This window comes from Lonchura striata, chromosome 8 (assembly GCF_050655825.1).
Source record: "Lonchura striata isolate lonStrDom1 chromosome 8, ASM5065582v1, whole genome shotgun sequence".
NCBI lineage: Eukaryota > Metazoa > Chordata > Aves > Passeriformes > Estrildidae > Lonchura > Lonchura striata.
This window is the reverse complement of record NC_140710.1, coordinates 20,358,663-20,386,272: the sequence shown is the minus strand read 5'-3', so window position 1 is coordinate 20,386,272 and position 27,610 is coordinate 20,358,663. Positions and strand designations below refer to the sequence as shown.

The 27,610-nt window shown below is 36.9% G+C and overlaps 1 long non-coding RNA gene across 1 annotated transcript; it reads left to right on the top strand.

The window, feature by feature from the left end:
* Positions 1-7,926: 7,926 nt before the first annotated feature.
* LOC146766766 (uncharacterized) lies at positions 7,927-27,121 on the top strand. The gene is made up of 3 exons (XR_014956905.1): positions 7,927-13,107; positions 26,269-26,371; positions 26,899-27,121. It is a non-coding gene; the product is annotated as an uncharacterized LOC146766766 (long non-coding RNA).
* Positions 27,122-27,610: the final 489 nt, after the last annotated feature.

The following is a 27,610-nucleotide window of genomic DNA, read 5'->3' as shown; positions in this document are numbered from 1 at the left end:
TTATGACCAAGTAAAGCTACAATGTTCTCTCTTAGTGTAATTTGCTATTGTTGGAGCAGAGGAGGTAAGAAAAATTAAATCAAGAGACAAAAGCTTACATCAAAGTCTTGGAGATCCTGCAACAGTAATATTTCATGGCAAAGCTGGAAAGTGCTGTGGCTTAGCTAATAATTGTAGCAAATATTACAAATAGCTTAAGCAATTAAACATTTTAACCTATTCATTAGTTTAGAGCTAATAAACGGCCACTTAAGTAATGCAGTTAATCTCATCAACTCTACCAGTATCATCTTCCTAAAATTATTTGTATATTAGAGTCTTCTTGATTTTTTGGAGGGAGATATTTCATTGCCATTAGGTGTTTATTAAAAATGTTAGACAGAAAATTTATTTAATATTTCTTTGTTAAAAGAATAATAATTACATTTGGTTTTTTAAACAGGCTTTCCCCCCCATTATTTAGAAATTAATTTATTGGTTATTAGTGTTTCCTAAAAAGGATTCTCAGGTAAAACATTTCTGTAAAATCCTGAAATCTGAATAACTTGAAGGGTATTTTAAAGAAAATAAATATTTTAAATAACCACTAATCTCCTTTTGGTTTGATAATTCCATCTGCACACTCAAGAAAGTAGCTGTAGACTGCCTTGTGATTCCAGATGAGGAAGGTGTTTCTCTGGTTAGGTCTTGGAGAAAGTCCACAGAAAATTAAGAATAATCCATAGAAAATGATCTTAGATTAGCCTACAATAGCATAAAATAATATTTGTCACTTAAAAGGAATCATTGATAAGACTATGCATTTCAAACATACATGTTACAATAAATGCAGAAGCACTTGAACTGTGTGATGTTTGCCTTAGTGTTAGTTATGTTATGCTCTCTTAAAATATACAGGTTTCTGGCACTAGGTTTTTCCTTTTTTTTTTTTATTCTTTTTTTTTTTTAAGTGACAGTGTATATCTATTTTCTTCTGTGGGTTTTTTCTTACTATTTAATTTTTTTTTCTAAGGTAAAAGAAATGTTAATCATAAAACCAAAAACTAGGACCTGCTGGTTCCCTGCAGTTAAAAACTGGGGAAATCCTGTGGGTGAAGGCCAGGTTTCTTGCATTAAAATGTGATTCAGTGGGAATTTAAATTATGAAGGAGTCCCAGTTCCCACTAAACGCTACCTAAGCAGAATTTGGCATACCTGTCATAGCCGATTCATCTTCAGGAGCATTATAAATTTACTACCTCCCAAAAAATAATCTTTGGAAACCAAATTGTATCAATATTTGACTCAGATATTCAAAACTTCTATCCTGTCCTAATCACTCCACAAACTGATTTAAATATGCTGGGTTCTACCAATGTTGCACCACTGTGTTTTGCATAGTAAAAGTAAAGATTGTCTAAATTCATGGCTCCAAAATTTCTCAGAAGCAAAATGTATTCTTCCTGTGCTATAGCCTTCCTGGAGTATTTGCTTTCACAAAACAAAAAAGATGAGTTTTGAGGAGCAATCATTTCCTTCCAAGTAACTTCAGTTTCTGTGCTGCAAGACTGTGCCTGTTCCTGGATACAACAGAAATAATGGATAAGATCTTCCATTCTTTTCTCAGAATCTTTTCAGGAATTAGAAGCTAGAGTTTTTCTTACATTTTTGCCTTTTCTACATTAGTGCCAGGGGAGGAAGAACTTGGTGTGAAATGTTCTATTCCAGATGAGAGATTCTCCTCTCATTTCTGTCAAGCTAAACAAATATTCCAAACACAGGCCCTTAGCATCTGTTAATTTTGCTCTTTATTACCTTGCACAGGTTATTTATTTTTTTTTAATATATAAAAGATAGGCATTTCTCAGCCATACACAGGCTTAAGCATTCATACCATTTGCATGCAAATAGTATTTTTAGCTGTACCCATGAATACAGTTACTTTTAATTTATGTAAATAGTCTTCTGTCTAAACCTTGGTCTTAGTTGAATTCTTTTATAGTTGTTAAACAGAATTTATTGCAATTGTATCATATATCATGGCAATCGTTTCTTTCCCTCTGAAATCCATAAAATGCTCCTTATCAGAATGGTTTAATGCCACAGAGGTTTCAGAATTATTTCCTTTACATGATCACAACACAGTTTGAGGAAATATTAATTTCTGCCATGCCAAATGGTAATGGGCATTGATGGCTTTTTCAGTAAAAGAGATAGGAAGTTGCTGAATTTAATTCCTTCCAAAGTTATGCCTTCCCACTCAACTTTATTCCAACCTGCCAGCAAAGACAGATTTTTCAAAAGTGAGTCCCTATCTTGCATCTAAAGAAATGGCTGTATTTTAACAGAAGTTTAGTCTAATGGAAAGTTCACCTCTATTCTGTGTCTAAAGAGTTTTAAAATCTCTTTGAATATTTTTGGGCAAGAGCTATTTCCTGGGAAGTTTGCTGTTTTTACAATGACCCAAGGAATTCCCGTCTGGCTGGACTGGGATTCCAGTTGTTGTGGACAGCTCACAGGAGGGATTGTGCCAGTGCAACTGGTGTGGCAGCAGCTCGGGCAGTGTGACTGGCTAAGGTATTGTACTTATCCCAAGTGAATCAGGCTTGTTTCTCAGGAGACTGATGCTGTTGGTGCTGATTATCATACTGAAGGACATCTGACCATCCTTGGTTGCAGATCAATGAATGTAACTTACTACTACAATGATATTTAACCTTGAACATTTGACTTATTATCGTAAGTAATAGTTTAACATAAACATCTGTAGAGATTAATTTGTAATTTGCTGTACCACTGTTGTAAGCAAACTTCAAGTACAGAGCAGCTGAAGGAGAGTTTCTATAATGTAGTTTTCATTCAGAGGGAACAAACAGATTTGTGTGGCTTCCCAGAACAAACTGCATAGGAAAGTTATGTCTATTCAGGTGATAAATTAGATTCTATATATTATGACAAGTGCTCAAAAATCCAGATGTATTTGTAAAAGCAGCTCTAATGATTAAATAGGACTTTCAGGCACTGAAGTCTTCAAACAGTGCATGATTTTCCTTAGTGCCCAAATTTAGTCATGCTTCAGATTTTACCAAATGTGCCAAATTCTCACAGTAGAACAAAATCACATTAGAAAAAAAAATCAAAACCCCAATCCAAAGAGGGAACAAAGTGAGTGACAGTTAGGAGTTTACAAATTACTGGCTTATCATCTCACAGCCAGTCTTGTCAACATTTATTCTTGTGTATCTTTGTCCACAAGCATAACACAGGGATTAATATATATCCTCTACATTGTAAGAGTGAGTGTGTAATGATGCTTTAGATAAAGCATTTGATCAGTGAGCAACAATACTTCTTCTTTTATCTCATGATTATTCATTTATTCTAGCCTTAATAATTTTACTTACTATTTTTTCATAAGTATTTTATTCAAACAAAGTTGTTAGTGTAAGAAAGCTGGAGTGTTAACAAGAATTCTCCTGTCATTGCACATTCTGTCACAGGTAATACAGCCAGTCAGTTCAAGGCTGTGCTTAAGTCTTTGGGATGAGGAATTCACTTGGAATGGGTGGGAGTAGCTGAGCAGGTGGCTGTGGTTGACTCTGCACATCTACCACCAAGTAATCCAAGTGCCTGGAAAAGTAATCCAAGTGGAGGAGTTGTCTCTGCAGCGAGCTGTTGAGTGGGCTTTTTGTAATCATGTATGACCATGTTACTCTTATAAAAAGCAATGGTGTATGATCTTACTGTGGTTAAGACCTGATTGACCTTAGGATTTTGCAGCAGTTTGTGTAAGTCCAACTTTTTGTAATGTTGAGAGTGGATGATTTTATTTTAACGCTGAATACAAAAAGAGAGATACAGAAGGATTTTCAAAATTCTCCCTGATTTTGTGTCTTATTCTACTCAACTGCAAAGGTGCTACATATTCTGTCTAGAACAGTCTGATAATGTAAATTTCTATTTCTCATAGGAATTGAATTTTAATCAGGAAAGAAAAAAATCCACTTGGGAATAAAACCTGCCAACATTCATTAGTCCTTGAATTAGGAAGTTACATAAGCCAGCAGTTTTACAACTTGGTGGGTGCATGATAGTGTGGGTGGAGTTCTCAACTTACAAAGGAGCGTCACTGGAGTCAGCTGTAGGATCAGAATAACTTTACTAATGCAATCATTCCCACTCTTAATGGCAGCCCCTTAAAATTATGTAGGATTTCCTTCCCATGTCTTTCAAGTGGTGTTTAAGAAGTAATGAATTCTCTCTTTAAAAAAAAAGGAAGAAAAGTGGTTGGAATTAATTATTTTTGTGTACAGAGGTTTAAGTCATGGTATTGTATAGTTATAAACTGCATTGTGATCTGTCAGAAATGGCTTCTGTACATAATCATTACCCATTTCTAACAGATGGCCAAAGATTTAGAATTTCCTTTTAATGAATCTATAGCCAGATCTCCCATACTGATGAATTTGCTATCAAATCTAGTACCTACTATGCCTGAATGTTTTCTGAGTAGACTGAATTTTATCTATTTCTGACCCTAAAAACTGCATTGAATGATCCATTGAATTCAGCCAGCTGTTTGCCAGCCTCCTTTGATACCTAAATGACATGAACTAATTTTCCTCTCTTAACTGTTGAAATCTCTGAGACCACAAATCTCTAAACTGAACATGACTCCCAGTGGCCAATATTTTAAATTGTGACCAGCATGAATACCAGCTCTGTTTCTTATTCTGTTGAGAGGAACTAGCACTGATGCAGTTGGCATGAAGACAGAGAATCCAGGAAGAGTGTTGATTCTTCAGGAACACTTGCAGCTTTACATACATGATGAAATTCTTCAACTTCTCCCAAAAGGTAATCTCTAATTTGTTACCATATATCTAAGGAGACCTCCCAATGCAGTCTCTACAAGTATTCCATCCCACAGTAGTCCATTAAATACTTGCTTTAAAAAGATCTTAAAGGACCTGCAGATATAAAAAAAAGATGCTTGACCTGCATTTAAACTGGATGGAAGATCTTGGGATTTTGTGTTGTTTGTGTACAGCATCTACTGTGTTTCAAATAAGAGGCTCCTAGGAGTTTGAATGTGAGGATTTCTCCCCTTATTTTGGGGGGGGGGGGGCGGGGCGGGGTGGGGGTGAACATGAGCAAGGAGCTTTTCAACCATGCCTTTGTGCTCTTTTTTTTGTTTCATTACTAAAGTAGGACAATTTTGCTTTTGCTGCCGTTTTGACAAAATATTTCTCTGCTTTTCTATAAACACCTGTACGTACTACCTGTGTGGTCTCCCTTCCCCATTTGCTTCTGCTTTACCTGTACAACCCTAATTTCACTTTAGGTTTGTTAAACCTAATGTAGCTAACTACTTCTTTATTTTCCTATCATATGTCTCTCTGATCTCTGGGCAACTTCAAGTTTTCCAGCTTGGTTGCAATAAAAATGAGTTTCATCTAACCTAGGTTTCTCCCCACTGCTCCCGTTTCCTGTCTGGTACCATTTCCATTAAGTTGGGAATGGTAAGTTTTAAGAAAAAAAAAAAGGAAAACAAATTTAGTGACAAAAATTAGGATCACTGTGCTTGCTGTCAGTGTCTGCAGACTATTTCTGTAAAGCTTTGGTTAGGGGTGATGCTCTGTTCACACAGCACTGCTTGTGCTGAATTCTTCTCTGTAGAATAAGCTCCTAGTTTTTGTCACAACAAGCTTTACAGCTGCTTTAATATTGGAATAACATTCCATTTCTGTGTATTCATTTCTCTCTCACATTCAAGTCTACCAAAATTAGTTTCTTCCATTATCACCCTTTGTTATATCTTTCTTGGTTATTAAAGTGGACAGGCGTTATAGTTAAGGACTCTCTGTTGAGTCAGTCATCAAATCAGTGGTGTTATACCACTAGTGACTGTTCTTTCTTCCCTCCAGAACCTGACATCCTAACCCTAGTAAAGGCTACCATGGGACAATAAAGTTTCTTAGGTTTATTTTTCTAATCACTAAGATTCAAGCGAAGGTTTTTTGTCTGATGAGCCTTAGACACCTGGAGAGCTTTGAAGACTCCCAGCATCAAAGAAGATCTAGAATGAAATATTAGTAATATGTATTAAAAAACACTAATTAAATGTTTTCTGACATTGTCTACATTAAAATTGTTTTCAAGGGAAATTCTGAAAAATGGAGCATGTTTTTTTAAAAAATGAAATTACTCTGTCCTAAGAATTTCTACTTTTAGGTATGTAATAAAAGCAGGATAGTGTTGTGTGAAAAAGATAAGAAATATGTAGATTTTTCAAGTCTAGGTCATAGTATTATTTCATGAGAAATTATTATAAGCCTTCAAAATTAATATCCTATTCAGCCATTGAAGGCAAATTAAATGCAAATGAAACTCCTCAAATGAACACATAATGCTTACTACACTGAGGCTTCAAAACACATTTGTGATGCTGAGTAGAAAAAAAAAATCAAACTTACATTGAATGTACTCTGCAAATGCAAATGTCATCATCCATTTCTTTTTATGCTTTTCTGGTTTGTGCTCTTTGTTTTGCAAATATGGTAATTGTAATGCAGTTGTATTAAAATTGGAAGAAGTTATTGAAATTCACCCAGCAAACACACTCTTCTTCCAAAGTTATTTGGTTCAAAAGTGTAAAATGGATTTTGAATTTTATGTCAGCAGTTTTAAAGCTTATCATGTTACATTCATATATTCCTCTATGTCACAAACGAGATCAGAAATATTGAGGTGTTAGTATGAAACTACAAAAAAACCCAAAAGGCATGTTTTGATCTATGATTTATTTGGTTTTTTTTTTGTTTTTTTTTTTTTTTTAATGAAAGGCCATCTGATGACATTTCTTTTGGCAAGACAAATGTTTTAATTCATATGCTGGGTTCTTTACTTAAACTTTGAATGGTGTATTTTCCTTCCAGTATTTTAATTTCAAGAGTTACCTTCATATATCAATTTCTCTGTACAAGTCCTGTAGGAAATAACTTTTTAAGCCTAAAAGGATTACGCTTTTCTGCCTTCATGCATTTTATACTTCCATTTACTCATATCCAGTGACAATGGTGGGAAGAGCTGTCTCGTGTTTGCTACACCACTGAGCACAGTGCTCTGTGATACAAACTCAAGGAGTTGAAGAATATTTCTCCAATACATTGTTATGTTTTCTACACTAACTTTTTTCTTAGCTGTCATTATAGATGATTTCCAGCACTCCTAAATCTCTCAGGTACTGGATCCCTTCATCTGCAGTGGTCTGCTTTCCTGGGCAGTTGACAAGATCTTCCTTAAATGAATGCCTTGCCCAGCACAGCAAGGCCACCAGTGCCAGGGTAAGGCACAGAGCCACTGGCTGTGTTAGCCTGTTCCCAAACTTGGCAAAGAAGGAGATAAGCAGCTCAGCTGCCAGCTCCCTGTCCTGCTACCCAATAGCTGCTATAACTGCAGCATGATTAATGTGAAACTGCCATGGTCTCACCCATGCTGGGCACCAAAAATGACTGTGGTGGGCTGACCTTGGCTGGATGCTAGGCCCTCACCAAGCTGCTCTAGCACCACTCCTTTTCAGCTGAACAGAGGAGAGAAAATTAGATGGGAGACAACTCATAGGGTGAGATACAGCAGGTTACTAAAGCAAAAGGTTATGTGCACATAAGCAAAGGAAAATAAACCCCCAAAGATGTAACTTTCTGCTTCTCGTTAGCAGGTGTTGTCTGGACAGTTCCCAGGAAGCAAGGCTTCAGCTTTCATAGCAGTGGCTCCAGAAGGGAAATGTTGTAAACAAAAAATGTCCCCACTTCCAACTCATTTTAGCTTTTGGGTCTGAGCTGATGATATATGGTCTGGAAAATCCTAAATCCTACTGGTCAGTGTGGGTCCACTGTCCTCTTAGTGTCCCTTCCCATGATCTTGTGAGCTCCCAGCCTGCTGCCTCAGGCTGGGCTGTCGAGGGACAGCGCTGGTGTGTGCCAGCCCTGCCCAGCAGCAGCCAAAGCTCTGGGTGCTACCAGCACCTTTCCAGCTCCTGGTGTGAAGCACAGCACTGGGAGGGCAGCTTGGGGGAAATGAGCTCCAGCTCTCCTGACCAAATAGAACTGTTCATCTGGCATTCACAGCATAGGAAAAAGATTAAGACCATTAAGAGAAGGAAAGCTGAATTGCTGTAAATGACTGACACGGGCTTTATTCTGCTACGGCTAGTGTGGAAGATGCTGGATCAGAATAGTGGTGTGTCAGGTATGTGGCCTGCAGTAGTGTGCAAACATCCTAACTTTGTCAAATGCAGAAATAAAAAAAAAAAATATGGGGAAAAAACTCAAGCCCCACAGTTCTCACAGGTCATTTTAGTAATGAGGCCTGTGGTGTGCAAAGCTTGGAGAGAAGGCATCAGAAAACTGACCAGCACAAAAGGTGATTATTACGTACCTAAACAAGGAGCACAAGGAAAAAAGCTTTGTTACATGCACAATATCTGGTGAACAAGAAAGGTGGAACAATTTTATGGAACGGATTGTCAGGGAAAAAAGTAAATACTGAAGCATTTTGTGGGAAATTAAAGTTATACCCTGTGGTGAGAGAGACATGCAGTCAAAGATGAATACCCATGTGTTTTCATTTTGCAGCATAGCAGCAAAATCTGTTTTGATCTCATTTGTCATGTTAAATGTTTCAACTGACTCTGTATGCATTGTCTTCATATCCTGTAGGATACAGGTTAAGATTCTGCATGCTGTTTGTCAAATGTTGAGATGTAAAGCAATGCTCTTGGAGGCTTAGCATCTTTGTTTAACTACAGCTGTGTTACAGTAAGTGTTTGAGAGTCTGATTGAATATTACAAGGATACATGCAAAGCAGATCTCCAGTGATGTGGCCATTGATTAGTGGGGAAACGGAAAATAAGAGTTTTGGTGCTGCAGTGATTACATATTAATCATCAGAGACTATTAATGAAGGGAGATTGTCTCCTTGCTGTACACAGGTACTAGCAGCAAGTTTTGGGAACCATGCAAGCCCTATCTGAGGACCTGGAATCTAACTGGTTATTTGGAAAGAAAACCAAAATTTTTGAGTTTATGGGAATCTCTTTTATCATTTGGCAAGGATCTTAGAATTACTGCCATTCTTGGCTGGAAGGAGGTATTTCTGTGTGTATGTATATCAGCCAGTGTTCAAACCTCAGTATAAACAGAAATATAGTTTTGATACTTGTAATGTTTTAGTTATCTGCTCCACTTTATTAGAAATTTGCTTTAGATACTGGCAATTCAGGTACTAAATCTTAATTCCTCAGGTGATGGCTTCAAATAAATCTGTAACTCTGATGACATAGGAGCACAAATGCCATTTAATATCTAAGACACTGGAGCATGTATGCTTTATACAAAGTAGCTATAGAATAGAAATATTGAATGCCATAGTTGTTTTGAGCAGTTTAATCATATCTGACCAGGAAGCAAAATGTAAGCAGATATGACTGGTCTCTCAACTGATACAAAATAATATAGTTATCTGAATCAGTAGTTTGACCCAGAAGGATTTCAGAGGAAATTTTTAAAAGCTGATGTGACTTTTGATTCATATTGGTTATCTATTAATCTACTTTAAAGTACTTTAAAAAAAAAAATTGTTAATGGAGAAGTAGTTGCCCTGGGACACAGATTACAGCATCCACAAAAAGTGCTTATAATAAGGTGTGTCCAGGTGTTACACAGTGGTGCCTAAAAGCTCACAGCTGCTTTCATAACAAATTCTGTGATCAAGTGTGCAGCTGGACCAGCATCCATGAGCAAATCAATGCCAGGCAGAGCCAGGTGATGACTGCAAACCAGGCAAGAGGTGGGCAAGCTCCGTGCCCGAGGAGGTGAGCACTTGCCATTGGCAAGGGCAGCATTTGCATGGCCACAGGCTGATGGTTTTCAGAAACACAAGTCGGCTGTTTGCTTTTGGTAATCTCTTTGCCTCTAAATTCCTTAGATTCCTATTTATGTACATGTCTCTTTCTTAATGAGGCTGTGCATGTGAGGCCTTAAAAAATACATTCCAGTTATATGAATTCTGAAAACTAAATACAGCCAACCTTTCAGTGAGTATGGGATGGAATAACTGAAATATATAACTACTGCAGGTAGCAGGGGAAGCTTTTCTTTGAGTCACTTTGGTAAATCAATTTTCCAGTGGGGTGGGTCATAATCTGTCAATGATTTGCTGTCTCTTATGGTATTTTCATTCCATTGAGATATAAACATGAGGGCATTTCAGTGAAAGGTTTACTACAAAGCTTTCCTCTCAATCTTTTTTAGTGAGTATATGAAGGACTACAGCTGTTTGGAATAAATTTGTATATAGAAAGAAATAATGAGATTTTTAAAAAATCCAGTATCAATGGTGAAGAGTGAAAACCTTACAATTTTGTCTATTCTTAACATTATCGTATTGCTCCAAAATCTGGTTTTAAGAACTAAGTGATATAAAATAGGTAGATGCAATTAATTTCAAAAATATATTTTTTAAGATCTACCTAAACCTATAATAATTTCTTGGGGTTTTTTTTCCAATTTATCAATACTTTATTAATTTTTACCACTCTAAACCTGAAGGTTAAGTAGCATTTAAGATCCCTAAATAGAAAAAGGTGTGGACCTAGCTTTATTTAGAGGTTTCAAGTCCTGTTTTGCAGATATGCTGACATTTATGAAACTGTCAAGATTTGATCATATTGGTTAATCCAATTTAAAGATGCTTAGAGTTTTTGTTTAACCTTCAGCTTGAGATAACTGGTGGTGGTGGTTTCAGAGAGAGGCAGGGATAGCATATTCAGGAGAAATACCACAGGCCAGCATTTGCAACTATTACCATTTAAATAGCCTGTGTCAACCTAAACAATACACAAGGGTTTGGATGACATTTTTTGTGGGAATTTGATTCCAAGGATCTTTACGGTATGATAAGTATGTGATCCAAAATGATATATTATGGAGTTATTCTGGGCTGGGGTGAGCACAGATCTCAAGCAAAGGATGATAGGCAGAGCTGCATCCCAAACTGCACAGAAGGAGCAAGAAATTACAAATAGATGGAAAGCACTCTAAACAATTTCCTCCACCATGTACAGGACTGTATTGTGACATTCATCAGAGGAATCTCATCTTCCCAACCTGCTTCCAATTTTCTGCAGCCTATTTGAATAGGTCCACTTCTATTAGGACCAAATTTAAGGGACAGGTAGGGTTTTCATTCTAGCTACACCAGGACGCTGTGTCTGTCCTCTGGGAGAATATCTCTAAAAATCCTGACTTCCCAGTTCCTTGATCTGTAAATATAATACATTTGTTCACAGATACACATCTAAATAACTCATTAAGGATCGTGTTTAGAAAGAATTTTTAGGATTGAGGATTAGGGAAAATTGTGAATATTCGCTTTATTTCTTTTATTATTTAGAAATCCTCAGTAGATTTTTATGAGAACCTGCAGAAAAAATCATGTTATAAATAAAGAAAAGCCTGAAAAAATAAGGTCCAGGGGCTCTGAGAGTTATAATCTTGCACTTGAAATGTTAGGTAGGGATGAAGAAAGCTTGCAAGCTGCTCCTGCAGTGCTGGGCTGCTGAGAGCACAGGGCTGGAGGAGTGCCAGTGCCCACCAGAGCCAAGCAGGGGCGAGTCAAGAGGGAGAATGCAACTTTGGGTATCAGAATCTGCTGTCTAGGTTGATTTTTAGAATACCGAGTGTGTGAAAAATTTTAGCTTAATTCTCAATTGTGTAAGTGTGACACTTTCATAATAAACACAGGCTGCTTGGGTTCATCTGAAAACAATCTTACATGTTTGGTTCATTTTATTCATGGGGATGGTTTCTCTGTCATCTGCTGAGTGGGTTTGGTGCTTTTCCCCGTTTTTTCCCAAAACTAGCTCTGAGTGCTTGCAAGGAAAGAAGAAAACAGACACCAAGAGGAACTGAAGTTGTTCATTGTGGGAAGTGTGTCTACAAAATTTGTTTTAAAGCTTTGAATATTTTATTTTTGTTACAAAATTAATTTCAAAGACTGAGGAACAGATATTTCAGTCTGTATTTCTTTATCTGCAAAGTGCTTTTAAATTATTTGCTTGAAAAATCTTCTCTCTTTTAATAAATGGACAAAAATTGATTGGTCAATACTAACCTTTAAGATACGGTTTTTGTTAGCAAAGAAAAATTTTTACTTAGTGCTCCAGTGATATGAAAGATGATGTAACACTGACTCTGCTTTTGAGATACCATAGGAGAAATACAATATGCATGGCAATATTGACAATGATGCTGTGTTGTTTTTAATGCCCATGGATGTACTCTGAAGTGACCTATCCTGGGGAGCCTCTCTGGTTGAGTTTTGTGCCAGTGCTTTGTTTAGCAGGGCTACGTATCATTGTTTCACTTTGTTATCTGTGTAAATGGTCTTTATTTAGCTGTCAGTCCATTATCTGCCAGAAAAGTACTCTCTGAAAAAAGATTCCTTACTTTTGCCTTTTCTTTTTGTTCAGTATTATCTATGAGAGATATGTATATACATTTGTACAGAAATACACACTGTGTCTGCATTTATGTGGCCTATGAGAGCTGTGGAGATGCTTGTTTCTACTTCAGCTACTTCCTGTAAACTGATTACAGTTTTAAAAGCTCATTATAATATCAGGCCTGCTTGTGATCATCTTCCAATTGAAAGCTAGACTGTGTATACTGATATCTTGCTAATAGATGTTGTATGACACATGTTCAAAAAAAGAGGTAACATTTGAAAATGACACTCAACATTACAGATAATGTAAATGATGCAACCTCATCAGTTTTGAATCAATTTGGATTTAATCATCATTTATAATTAATTTGATTTCCTCTTAATCTCTGCCTCAAGCATCTCCTAGGTGTTTAGACTGCAGAAAGATAAAATGCATAAATGTATATTGCTGCCTAATAAATCTCTTTCATGTTTTCCACTTGCAGAGACAGGGTAGTCTGACCTTGGAAAAGGGCTGTAATCCAGTGTCTTTATAGAGATGAGGAAGCAGCTTTGACAAGCAGAAGTTAAACCCTAGATGGTCCAGGACTATCTAGCCATTGCTTAATCTTCTTAATATGGTAAGACAAATCCCATTCTTCATTTTTATATTAACATATTTCAATTTTATTACAGTTTTTTAACTCTTAAGCAGAGCTGTATAAGCTTGCATAGAAATGCCAGACAAGCATACACATTCAAAAGAAAAAGAGCTCCTCAGATCAGCCAGCTCACAAGTTTGAAAAAGCTTGTTTTAAATGGCTGTGAGCGAGAAAAATTAGGCCATTGAGTGAGCCAATGTAACTACCGCAGAGATAATAAAGTAAGTTCTGTAAGGTGAAAATTAATTGCTATTAACAATAAAATACATTTGTTCTGGGTAGAGCTTGCTGTCAAGAGAGGATTTCTAAGTGGCCACAGGGATTGAAATGGCTACTTCTGATTGTTACCTGCATCATCAGCTAGTTTCCCATTTTTTGGGAGCAGGATATGATTATCCCCAGTTGTTTAAGGGAAGGAACCTCTAATGTCAGCCTTAATCTCTGTGAGGTGGCTGCTTGTTATTTCAGTCTGCACAGAGACTGACCAGAAGGATTCCACTTTGAAAACTGTGTGGAAATGAAGCTCTCTTCTTTTCCACATCTTTTACATTCTTCTCTCCCAAACTAGTATAATGGATATTATTCTGTATTTGCAGAAATTGTCTGCCACGGAGCAGGTTACACCAGCCAAGGAGCTGAATAGTGGTTGTAGTTGGCCAGATTAATTTAAGATCATATTTTCAACAATGCATACTTTTTATTTAAGAATAATTAAAATAATTATTAGATAGTTTATGGTGAACTAAAAAAAAAACCTTCCCTTTGCAAACACAGGGACAGAGTCTGTGATGTTTACTCTGTGTGTGATTTGGATATTGAAATCTGTGATCTGAGCTATAGAGTTGTTCTGGTATGTCAGTGGTTTGGTTGCCGTAATTAGATTATATGACATTTTCCAGGAAATTTGTTCACTTATGAGTTAATTTCTTATAAAATATATTTTTATTTGATAAAACAGAACAATATTACTAATAAAAATAAAAAATCAGTATTTGCAAATATGTTTAAAAATTCACAAAATTAGTAATAAATCATAAACAGCTCAAATCCAAAATGATTCTGCTGGAATGTGTTGTTCTCAAAACATTTCCTATATTTCACTAGGTCTCACATTTAAAATCCCATGCAGAATAAAATCTCTAGAAGTGGGAAACATTTGCAGTCCTAGTCAAGACGCCCCAAATGAAGCTTTGTACCTTTGGTGTAAGGGTGTTACTGATATTTGGAAATCTGAATTTTGAAGGGAGAATTTTAAATCTGGCTTCTCAGATGATGGTTGTATTCAGCAGGCATGTAAATAACCTTGGAAAGGGCTGATTAGGTCTGAGATACAGGCTGTAGGTTGATTAAATTTGTTTGAATGCTCAAAAGCAAAGCTGATTCTAAACAGGTAAAACATGTTATTTATGAAACTGAATGGCAGATGAAATTCAATTTTGGTAAATGGAAAGGAACTAATGTATTTAAATATGTATTTTGATCCAGTAGTTACTATTCAGGAGGGAGATATTGGCATTATTGTGATTAGTTCAATAAAACTGTCACCTCAGCACTAGCTAAAGAGGAAAATACAGTTCTATAAAACATCCTGGGAAAAAATAAGATAAAATAATGAATTCAATCCTTTTGAAATCTAGGTTGCATTGTTATCTTGAATATTGAGACAAGAGTGGTAAAAGGTCCCAGAGGAACTAGAAGGGCTACAAAGAACAATAGTAGACTGAGAAGGGTTTCTTGTTGAGGACCAATTAAAATGCTCTGCAATTTCTCCTTGGAAGGAGAAGACTGGGGTTGTAGTAAAGGTCTAATAACTGACAAATAGTGTAGGAAAGATAACATTTTTATTTTCCCTCGTAATGTAAGTATGATGGTGTACTGAATAAAATTATGCAACAGTTTTAAAACCAACAAATGGAAATATTTGCTTCACAAATAGGTAATTAAAGTGTGGAATTCCCTGCCAGAGGGTATAGTGGAGCTATGCAATGGGAATAGGCTCAAATAGGATTTGATTACTTTGTGCTGTAATGAATAGGTGTGATTTTGTGGATTTTAAAGAAAATGCATCTTCAGATAGAATTCCTCCCTCAGCTGTTAGACAAAGTGTCCTGCTGGAGGGACATGCCCTTCTGTATTTTCCCGGTTTCTTACAATATTTTCCAATTGTGGACCTTTCTCTAAGCAAAATATATGCCTGTTCTTATTATCTTCAGGTATTTGAAAACAGGATTAAATTTACCAGTACTGACAGTTTCTCTATGAAGTGATATTAAACGCCTGCATATATTTGCACCTTAATCTTGTGAAGCCCACCTGCAGGACATCCCCACTGAAATGTGCTGTGCTTGGACAGAGCTCTCCCACAGCCCTGCTTGCCCAGGGTGCTCCTGCACAGGAGCTCTGCTGCAGTCGTGGGTGATGATAAGGACAAAAGTGCAGGTGCAAATTTAGGGATGGGGATTTCCTGCTCTGTGGCTGCCATTGGGTTTATTTCTGATAATAGAGATGCATCAGCTGGTGTCTTCAAGTGAGGGCTAACAATTTTATCTGTATGGGAATCAAACCCAAAGAGACAGTGGCATGGGCCTTCTCTTCCTGTTTGGGGTCTTGTACCCTATTCTGCATTCTGTTACTAAGCCCTCAAACAGGAACTGAAATGGATCCTTTTGTGTTCACCCATGTTTTTTCCTTCCTTTCCTGAGAAGAATCAATGTAAATGAGTTTGCAATACATTTGCTGCTAGCAATTTTGGTGTGGTGTGTAACCTGTTTCATGTTTTTGCTTATCAATTTCATGACCAAATGATTATTATAAGATTTTTATTTATCATTCTTTGCTTTTGTGATCAATAATAGAAGGTCTGTTTATTTATGGTAAATGATACAAGTTTGTGGATGCATGTCAGGTTTTTGTGTTTGCAAGATTTCTTTCTGTATCAAAAAGTGTCTCAAGGAATGGTAGAAAATGGGCTAAGTAAGAAATAAGGTAAAAGAACAAACAGAAGAAGGAAAAAAAATCAATGGAATTTTGAAATAGTCCATGTGGGAAAAGGTATTGTCAGCAAATTCTAGAAAGTTTTTTTTGGGCACAGAATGAGCAAGGAATATATTTCAGAAATACAGGTTGCACTCTAATTCCCTTAAGCCTCTCCTTTCTACTTTGGCCTAAATTTGACATTGCTGGCATGTCTTCCTCGCAGCAAAGTTCATGGAAAGCCAGAATGGTGCAGCTGGTTCCTGGCTAGTTTGTTGCTAAGGGGAAATCTTAATTAAAGCCTCCTTCCTTATGTGCTACCATGTCCTTGGAAGGGGTATGATGTTGCAGAGAATATTCCATGTCAGGGACAGCTTCAGAGACAGCTTCAGAGACACTGGTCAGGGAATACAAGTTCTTTGGAGAATGAAGTGTTTTTAAAATAGATAATGATATGCAGAGATAAAATTTGGAAAATTTGGCCTTTGTTTTGGGTTTGCAACACTTTGGGCATTCTGCCTGTAACTGTGCACACACAGATCCTGGAATTTCTGCCAGTCACCTGCCACTTGGTGTGGTAGCATCCAGACATGCTTCTTGCCAAGTCCCACAGGACTCCTTGTTGCTCTGTGCTCAAAGATTTAAACCAGATTAAAAAGCAACCATGAGAACCAGAGCACAAAAAGAGCCCTGGAATATCTGTGAAGCATCACTGGCCTCTCACAGCCATCAGCACTCCTTGGCACCATACCAATGGTCCGGGTGCCAGTGGGGATCAGTGGAGAGCAAGGACAGGATGGTGAGCTGTGCTTCTGAGAGCTTCTGGAGGACACTCCAGCTCTCCTGATGATGTCTTAAACAAAATCCTGCATTCACTCAGAAATGGTGTTTTGCAATATTGTAATTGCAGTATTTCAAGCTGGGCTAATTCTGCTTGAAACTTGTATATAATTTTAATTTTCCCCATGGGGAAAAAAATGTTGATTGAACCATTCCCTCCCATAGATCCTGAAACTGCATTTTTTAGTAATTTTTTTAACAGAAAAATGCTCAGCTTAGTATCTACGAATTTGGGATTAATATCCTTGGCTAAAATTGTCTCTTTATCCAAGCAAAAATTTGACTCTTTAAACATTGACTTATATATGCTGACAAAAATGAAGAAACAGTGCTTTTAGGCTTCTGAATTCACAAGTGATAAAAGAGCAAGAGAACACTCTTTTTGTAACAAAATAATGGAGGTGAAGAGCCTTTAGTAAAATCTTTCATATTTTGCTAGAGAAGCCTTAAAAATTATTCACTCCTTAATAGATTTAATTTACAAGATTTGTATGAGCACAAATGTTTGGCTTATCCATTTCCTTTATTGGATATATAGCAAACCTACGAAGTCCAGTTATTTCCTTTAAAGGACAACTAGGTGAAGAGATAATTTCATTGTGTACATATATTTTTCCAGAAACTGTTGCCTTATGCTGAGGAACAAGTGAGTATAGCTAAATACATAAACCAGTGATGCTTTTTGTGTGGTGTTTGTTAATGGTACCTGCCGGAATACTTTACTTCTATTTTACAAATAAGAAATGTGCAGTAATTCTCAGAAATATTTCAGTAGCTGTTCTGTTGCTCAGTGAAATGAGACCTGCAGTGGTTTAATCTGTTTTTTAATTAATATGTCTATATCTCTGTAAAAACAAATCCAGTGGGATCTTGCTGACACTATTAACTCTTATGAGATTATGCTACATATCAGCAAACTCAAACAGAATTGAAATGAGATAATAGTAAAATTTTTAATTTATTCAGATAATTTTGAATTCTCAAAATTATTTTTTAACTTTAGCCATGCATTAAAGTAGCTTCCCCGTTTCTTCTTGAAAATATTTGGAAAAGTGTGTTTGTTCAGATAACATTACTCTTGGCCACATTTAGCTTATTCTCAGTGTTTCCAAGGTCATACCAACAGCAACATTCAAGGGCTCCATAATCAGATTCTAATTTGAACTTCAGCAATGTAAACCTATGCTGAGATATGACATTTCAGTGGTTTCACTTTGATGGTATTTTTGAGAGCAGAATGTGACTTTAATTATTACATAGACTACAACTTTGTATGTCAAAAAACCCAGAGAAAAATTGACAAGCTCAACCTACTTTAGGACCATCATTTAAGCCAAAATTTATTAAAATGGAATTCCACAGAAGACATCCTATTGGCATTTCAGGTTCAGACAGTAACTGAAAAATGCTTTTATATACAGATTCATACCAACAGCTTTCTGTCCAGCAGGTGATTTTCTGCATTAAAAGGTTTGTAGAAGTGGAGATTTTAATAGGATGAGCAACCTTGATAAAACACTTTGATTCTTATATTTGAAATTTTTTCCCCATTACATTTGCTTTAGCTGGTGCTGCTGCAGTTAAGGGGATCTCAATGCTCCCATTGTAAACTCCTTTCATGGGGTTTTATGACTTCATGGTAAAAAATAGCTTTTGTCTGAAATACAGCAGATTTTTTTTAACAATTCTTTTTTTCAGTTAAATAGTGAATGTTAACTTGAAAAAACACATTTGTTGTAAATGAAAGGGCAATCTTCAGCTCAGTAATATCACCTCAGATTAATAAAAATGACAGTATTTAAAAAATCCAATTTTGTTTTCACAGTTAAGGTTGTTTGTTTGATTACCTTTTTTGCATTGCACTTTGTTTAGACAGAGAAATGGATGAAGTTAGTTTCAGTGGGCTTGTAATCATTCTGGCTCTCAGGTGGTTAGCAACACAATATTTAAGATGCAATAGCTGCAAGGTAAGTTTGATGAAAACAACTACATATATTGGAATTTTCTGAAAAGTCTTAATGTTACATCCATCCATTTTGGGTTGCATTTATGTGTCACAACCCAGCAGCATTGCCCTGCTCAGCTGTGATTTCTGCCCTCTCGCCTGTGAGCCAGGCTGCAAAGCCCCTGGCTGCTGAAGATGCTGTCGGCAGCTCCTCCTGTCCCCTGGTTCTGAGGGCAGACACAGACAGGAGCTGGGAGATGAAGGAGCCAGCAGCTCAGAGGGCTGAGCTCCCTTCCCTGCCCTCCTTGTCTCCTTTCCTTGCAGGGGCCCAGGCTTTGCCCTTCCTTGTTTCTTGACTTGTGACAATGCACCTGAGCTGTTTGTTGAGTTCTGGCTTTTGGGTTTGTTCTAAGCAGTGTCTTTGCTGTCGTGTAGCTTAGCAGAAATATGCTGTAGTGGCAATATCAGCCAGTCCTGCCAGCGTGGCCTCGGTGCTGTAACAAATAACCCCCTGGGCAGAGGGAGTTTTGTGTTAATGGGTTTTGTATGGGGAGCTACCAGAGAGTGGTGGTGCTTCCTTTTAAATCTTTGTCTTTGGATGGTGCCTTTGTGCATGGAGGGCTACCAGGCTCACAAGGCTTTTTCTTTGGCAGCTGCTGTAAGAACTCAGACAAGTCAGGGGAGCAGAAGCAGCTGGGGCTCAGTGGGCAGTCAGTGCAGTTCTCTTGTGGGACAGGTGAGCATCTGGAGGAGTTTGCTCTTCCAGTGAATGCTGGGACACTGATGCATTTTCCCTGCTTCATGAGAATATGGCAGAATCAAGGTCTGTGTTTACTCTTGCTTTAGTACCCTGCAGCTCAGATCTTCAATGTCCTGTGAGTTCATCCTTTGTCATTATCTCCTGCTTTACACAAGGTCCACACTATGAGACACAGGAATGAGCAGCTAAATGCTTAGTAAATTGTACACTTAGTAAAATGCTACGTATATCCTTCTTGGCTATGCTGTTTTCTCCGTGTTTACAATAGAGAACTAACTCCTATATAACCATTATACTCATTTATATGGAATGGTTACAGTAGGTTTAGCAAATACCTTTCTCTGTTGGAGGAGGCCCTGTCAAAGGGTAGCAGTGACAGCATGAGGAGCAGCCTTCAGGAATTTGCAGAGACAGCATGGACAGCATGCTATCTTTGGTGAACAGGAGCCATTAGATTTGATTGTGAAGTGCTTTTAAACGTGAAAATCTTTTAAGGGATTTTCAAAATGCCTAGCTCAGTTCATTGACAACTACCTTAATTTGAGATTTGTAGACTGAATATATTGTTTTTGTAATTCAGAGCACTAGGGAAATTTGTTTTGCTTGTCTTAGGAAAAAACAAAAGTGATATGAAAGCTTTAACTAGAAAAGATTTAGATTTGTGATGCAAATGAGTTTATGAAAATGATTCACTTGCAGTAGAGGAATAATGGAGCCAAATTATTGGAAAGTAAAGATAATAGCATATCTGGGATCTCATTGTTCAAGAACTGCCTATAAATATAGTGCATTATTACTCAAGCATTACCAGGTTAACTCCAAGTTGCTCAAATTCATGCAAAACACTTTTCAGTATCTTTAGAAAAATGATGTGAGAGTATCTGGCTATTTAAATTTTGGTTGGTCACTGCTGCCACGTAAAATGCAGACAGAAAAAATCAGAGCTGCATTGCTAGAGTCAAGCAACATTATTATCTAAAAATGAACTTGAGACAGGAATTCTTTGCTTTTGATTCCCTGCAAGTATTCTGTAATTAATCAGAAAATTCAATTCAACTGTGAAATGAAATAAGTGAAGAGACAAATCTCCTTCATATATAGCTTTGTCAACCCCCAACACCCTGCTGACCTCTTGTTATTGCTAAAGTGCAATCTGTTCTGTGTTTACAAACCACACTCCTTCCAGCAGCACTTGGAAGGAAAGGCTGACGTGTGTAGGGCCCTACATGTCAGGAGGGTTTGTGACAGTAGCTAGGAGTGTCTCAAAGCAAAGGGGTTGTGCCCCTTCCTCCAATTAAAGAGAAGCAGCAGGAGCACTATCCCTCTTCCAATGGCTGTTTGAAGAACATTAATTTATAGAGGAGACTGAGGTGCTCAAACATACAGATAAAGTCCATTACTACTTCCCTTCCTGTAGTCAGTGTCTTTAATTTCAGTGGGATGACAGTGCTACAACTGTCTCCTTCTGCAGAGAAAGTGTGTTTTAATTTTCTGTACTCATCTGCATGGTCATTTCCTCTATAGAAGTATTGAGTATTGTATACTCAATAAACTTTTGTCTCATCTGTCTGGGCTATTTTGTTTGCTTTGGTTTTTTGTTTGGGGCTTTTGTTTATTTGTATTTTTAAAGAATAGTGTAAGTTTTTCATATCTTTTTGGAGAGAGAATGATTTTAGACAGGGTGCTGCAAATGAAGCCTTTCCTCATCCATCAGTGAAGAGTGGCTGAGCAGCCATGTGGTTCCAGCCTTTTCCCTTCTCCAGGTTTCCCATGTCTGCTGCAGGCAGCTCTGCTCACTGTGCTGCACTGTGCTTTTGTGCTTGGTGTGGCCCATTGTCATAGGCTAGGTTTGGATTTAATGATGGGAGATGGCACTTACCAGTTACTAGTCACAGAATTTATTTTTATGCTTTTTCAGAATAGCATTATATGGCAAGGACACTTATTCTTTGTAGATATGATTAGGTGACTTAATCTTTTGTGAGGCTGAAACTGCAGATATTTTGAGCTATGTATTCTTTAGGGAACAAAATATAGGAATCTCTAAAAACTCCAGTTAACAAGCAGTAAATTAATTGGCAAGTTATTGTCCTTTCCCCTTGGTTTATTCTTAGACTACAAAACTTAGTTTACAGTACAAAAGGGAAAGAACAGATTCCCTTGACTCTCTTGCCCCCTCTCCCTACTCTTCTGTGATACAAAATGTTTAGGTCTGAATAAAATTGTCTCTCTTTAAAAATAAATTATAATCTACTTTGTCAGCAGGGAAAGCATCATATATTGTGAGTGAGTTTCTTTTGATAATTTTGCTGTAGCCTATGTGGGAAGAGGGGTCTTTAGATGAGTTGGGGTTCCCCAGTTCCTGAAGGATTAGTTGTGCCATCAGTAATATCAGCACCTATTGCTACTCTAGTGATGCTTCACATTCTAGTCTTGTTTCTGGTTTTCAGGGTCTTAATCATCCTGAAACAATTTGAAGTTGGAGTTTTCTTTTTCAACCATGAAGAGAATACAAAATAAAGGAACTCTATTAGAGTGTGAGAATGCTATAGCAGTTTGGACTTTATGAAATAGAAGGGGAATGTAGTATCATCCTCCTACTTGATTACCTGTGCCTGACCTCCAACTGACTCTGTTTAAATTATCTCCTTACCTCAACATGAATCTTCCATTCCAGCAAATATTTATAAATATATTGGTTTTTCTGCAGTGTATCAATTGTACTATCCTGGAGGTTATTTTATCTATAGAAGCAGTATAACAGAAAGTTGAGCAACTCATGGGTATGAACATACTGGTTTCTCAATCCATTTTAGTTTTAGCTTTCCTCCTCAGGCTGTGTACTCTGTGTACTAGCATGCTGTTGTAATACTGGTGGGCTTGTTTTTTTTTTTGGTTTTTTTTGTTGGTTTTTTTTTTTTTTTTTTTTTTTTTTTTTTTTTCTCTTGGTGCCATTATTGTTGCATTGTTGTTTGTTTTGAATGAGGCTTTTTGAACCTATTGCTATGCTGTCCTACATGCTGCACATTGTGACTCACAGGCCATCTGATAATGAGGACTGACTTAAATTCACTTTCAAGTGAACATTCCAGAAAACAAAACATTAACTCATAAAGTTGAGGAGTTCTGTTTATAGTTACTCTTTTCTTTTGCTCTTGAAAAATAACAATTTTACATTAAGTAGGTTTTTAGACTGTATTCTTAATAGGAGAGGGCAAAGTTGTTTGGGTTTTTTTGTTTGATTTGGTTGTTTCTTTTTTTTTTTTTTTTTTTTTCCTACGTGCTAATCTCTTTATGGCTATGCTGCTTCAGTTAGCACCTCTATTCAGTTTGTTCTCCTATCTCTAAAGCCTGATCATGACTGGGTCAGGTAACCCAGGAGAGAACTGTAGAGGTAAATTCAGGAAGAAGCCAGAATGTCACTGCCCCAGAATGTATTCCATGTGCTGAACAGTTTTACCTAATTGTTCCTTTCTCCCTCTCTTCATCTAAGACCTACTGTAAAATGCTTTCATGACTCGAGAGTTTTCAGAGGAGTTAAGACATGTCAAAGCATGGTGTGCTGTGTGCTGAAATGGCTTTCTTACAGTTTTGGAGACCAGGTTGAAGTGCTGTGAATATCTATTCCTTACTCCTATGTCTCAACCCCATTCTTGTCTCAACATTATAGAACATAAAATGCCCAGAACCAGTGAATCTGACTGTTCACCAAGTGCTGTAATTCATAAAATTTTTACATTTGATCTCACATTTTTAATATATAGCCATAAAAAGTTAATTTAAGCAGTAGAAATATCTGTACTCTTAACTGTTATTTAAATAAATTTTAAAAATATAAACATATGAAAAAAATCAGTGATGTCAACATGCTAGATATTTAGAATAATTTGTTTCATTTATTTCCATGCTTACCTTTTACTAAATATTTTTTCTGTACCTGCAGTTGGAGGTTGTGTATTATAGCCCAGCATGTATTTTAGTGATACTTTTAATATATAACAAATACTAGGTTAAACCTTAGCCCTCTCATTCTGTGTGTTTTAAAACAGAAAGCCTTGTTGGGTTACTGTGTGATTAAATGCTGATTTGTCTGTCCCACAGATCTGTTTAAGACTGTAGGTTTATTAAAATATTTAATGTAGATTAAAACATCATCATCTATTGAACTGCAGTTGCCATCTTCTTGGAATATTAGAGTACATGCAGATAAATGACACACTATCTGGGTGTATGCGTAGAGAAAAATTAATTTCAGCCATTTTCATCATCAGCTGTAAAAGGAGGAAAATTCCTTATGGTACTTTAGATAATGCAGTTCTGAAACAGACCTTGTTGCCTCACTTCAGGCATAATCCATGTAATGGCTGTATTGCAGTGAGGATAAGATCATCTTATAAGTACCATAAATGCACAATCTGCCATGTTTACCCAGTTTTTCCTTTTACAGTTCCTTTTTTTAAATTATACTTAAATAGATTCCCAGCAGTAGTTTATCTGTGATGTATCAGAAGAGAGATATTTTGGGTTTGGGAGAACAAAAAGCCCTATAGGTAGTAATTGCTGCTCTCTCACGAATTGTTAGCAAAGAGCATCCCATTCCACCACAGGAAAAAAAGGGAGAGGTTATTTTCAGGCACCCCTGCAAACAGAAATCATCCTAAACTATGTGTTTTAATAGGGAAAATCCTGGCATATGTAATTAGAAAGGCATTTACCTCAGTGATAAAAGAGTTTTCCTATAATGTTAAAACCACTAGTGCTGACAGGAACAGCTATAGAAAACAAGTAATGCTCCATTTTAATATCAATTGTGACATTTATTAATATTTTAGAAAGCAGGGAGCATGTCTGTAACAATCAAGTGCTCTGGGAAAGCAGCAGTTTAGCATGTGCTTCTTAAAACAGATATATTGTCAAGTTATGTATGGTCTGGCTGTGTAATTTACTTGAAACATGTACACAATGTATTTGTTATCAGCACGTCTGGTTGCACTTAAATGAGCAGTAATGTAGGAAAAGTGTTTTTCAAGGCACTGAGGAAGCCATCTGAAACTCTGTTTTGTATGTTCATCTTAAGAGAATGATTTTGTTGAGGGTATATAGAGCTTTCCATAGGTGTGAGTCACCCTCATAAATAAGGGCATCAGCCCATCCAACATTTTCCACGTGCTCTTTCCCTTTCTCCCTGAACTTCTGCAGAAACTCGTGGGTTAGTGATATGTGTTTCACTGCATTTTTCTTGTAAGGACTGGGAGGTTTTCTGCAATTCAGGCAAGCAGGGAAGCTGGTTTTGGAAAGTTATTTACTGCTGTTGCCTTTGACAAGCAGCAGTGAAAAGGTGAGTAGGGAGGAAGACTTTGAGCCAGATGTGGGAACATTATTTACTTGCACTACTCTCTGCTAACCCAGGGTTCTTCTGGAGCCATTTATTCAAATTAAGTACTTGTAATAGTGTTTATTCCATTTTTTAAAGAGTTAAGATTTCACAAATGTAATTTAAAAAATTCTTTGGTTGCAGACCTGTTGTATCTTACAGCAGACAATAAAATTATAACTACTGTAACTATTTTCATCTATTGAATTGTCTACAGACCTGAGATGTATAAAAAAACTTATTTCAAACTGTGGTTAGGAAAAAACAGAACCATAAGAGCAATAAGTCTTTCTAAGAGGAAAACATTGCATTGTAAGGTTTGATATCCAATTAATTTAGTTTGAGTGAAAGAAGCTCATCAAACAGAATTGCCGTCTGTTATTACACGGTAGTGTTATATTGTATTCTGAATATCTGACAGCAAAAGAAGACAAGTTTCAGACACTGAGGAGCACACATAGGAGCACACTCTCCAAGTAGGAATATCATGAATACCATTTTTCTTCTCATTGTTCATGATGTTTTCTTAGGTGATTTTTAATTTATATTAGACAAATGCAATTGCTTCACACTATGTGGACCTGTAGTGGTTTGAAGGCAGTTTTAGAGAGATTAATGCATGTGAAACTTCTGCACAAAATTTGAACGGAATGTGACAGGGTTAGGTGTTTCACTTCTGTAGTCCCAGAGAACCACTGGCATACCTGTCCAGCAATTTGTGGAAAAGCCGTCTTCCAAGTAATTCTGAAAAGGTACCTGCTGAGGCAAAAAACCCCAAAAAAACCAAACCCAAAACCCAAAGTAAAGGCAACTTCTCAAATTTCTTCACCAGTTAACAGTGGCTGAAGCTCAGAAGATTGTGCTAAGTGTAACACACTTCTGTAATTACTTGTAACTAAGTTCTAGTTTATTTCACTGATTACTTATCTGTGCATTACAGCCAAACACTATTTAAACATTCCCCAGCCATTGCCTTAATTTTCACAGATGTTTTTCAGTTCTACTAGATATTGTCTTTCTCCCTTATTCTATTAAGGATTTTATTAGGTCATGCTATTTCCACTCTGAATATTTTTCCAGCAATCACTAAGATAGGGGATGTGGGATAAGGCATGTTTTGCTCAGATCTGAATTCTGTCCAGAACCTCAGCATAACAAAATAATTTACTCCAAATCAGCTTGGACCAATGACTCTGAAAAATACAATCCCCCATCTGTGACTCTGCTTCTATTTTTGTTCTCTTCCAGCTAAAATGTATTCTGAGAAGAAGAATCATAGGGAAGCTATTACCTCTCATAGATCATCTACTCTGTTGGGTACTTCATACCAAATCCATCATCATAAAAAAAGGTAAAGAAACATGGAATATCTGTATTTCTTTTCTTGGTTTGTAAAACCAAGCAATTGGACTTTGCATAAGGACTCTTTAACATGTTCATGAATACAGTGAGGTGCCTCCTTGCTTTTAATTATTTTAAATTTCCACTGTTTCTAATAGGATCCTTATCTTTAGAGGATTCTTTCTTGAAGAGACAATCAAACAGTGAGTGAATTCTTGGCCCACTGGAGTACAAAAAGCTCTGTTTTCTTCAAAGCATCTCTCACTATTCTGCTTTATTTCTTGAGCTGACAGCCAGTCCTTAGAAATAAGTGACATTCTGTACTAACATTTCTTATCTTCTTGTCACTGTCCCTGGTTTGGCTTGAAAAGTGAAGAACCAACCCTACTGAAATAGGGATGGGAGAGAGATGGGGAAATAACCAGGCACTGGGCCAAAAATTCTTTATATTGGAGATATTTGTTGATACTGGGAATGAAAATACTTATGTTGGGGAAAGGCATCTGAAGTTCCTTCCTTGTTTTTTTCTTTTTCTAGTAACTCAGATTTCTGAGGGACATACTTCTGCTGACATGAAACATCCCATATCCTTTTAGCAGCCTGTAGTATTATGAACATTTTGGAATCAAACAATATCTCCCAAGCTGTTCTGTCTGAAAGGATCTTTTAGTGTCTCTTGAACTGTAACCTCTTTAGTTATGTAGGGAGGGGGAAAAAAAAAAAGAGATCTGCTAAAATTGTGACCTCTCACTGCTGGAGGGATTTGGGCTCACAGTCAGTTTCCACATTTTCTGTCTTTACTGCTCCTGGTGAACCACATTACAGTGTGAGACTGCTGTCCGAGGAGCTGTGCAGGCACACACGGCACAGCTTCTGCTCCAAGGGACTTGCAATAAACTATTTTGTTTATTGAAAAGTGCACAGATGATATTACTTGCTCCAGGGTATTCATCTGGTCAGTGAAGAAGCTGTATAACTGTTCTATCCAACTGTTAATCATTTTGTTCCCGTACAAAATGGAATATGATAAAAATAAAACCTTATTTGATCTTTTCCCCTTAATTACAAGTTCCCAGATTGGTGATGAAGACATATCTTGGTCTGTCCCAAATCCTTCATCCATCAGATTTCTTTAACTCATTCTTTCCTCACCATGACACTTACAGGCTGTAATTGGGGGTAAGCTTTATGCTTATTTTTTGATGTTACTTGTTTTGTCTTATTACTGTTTCTGAGACCTCTTTCTTCT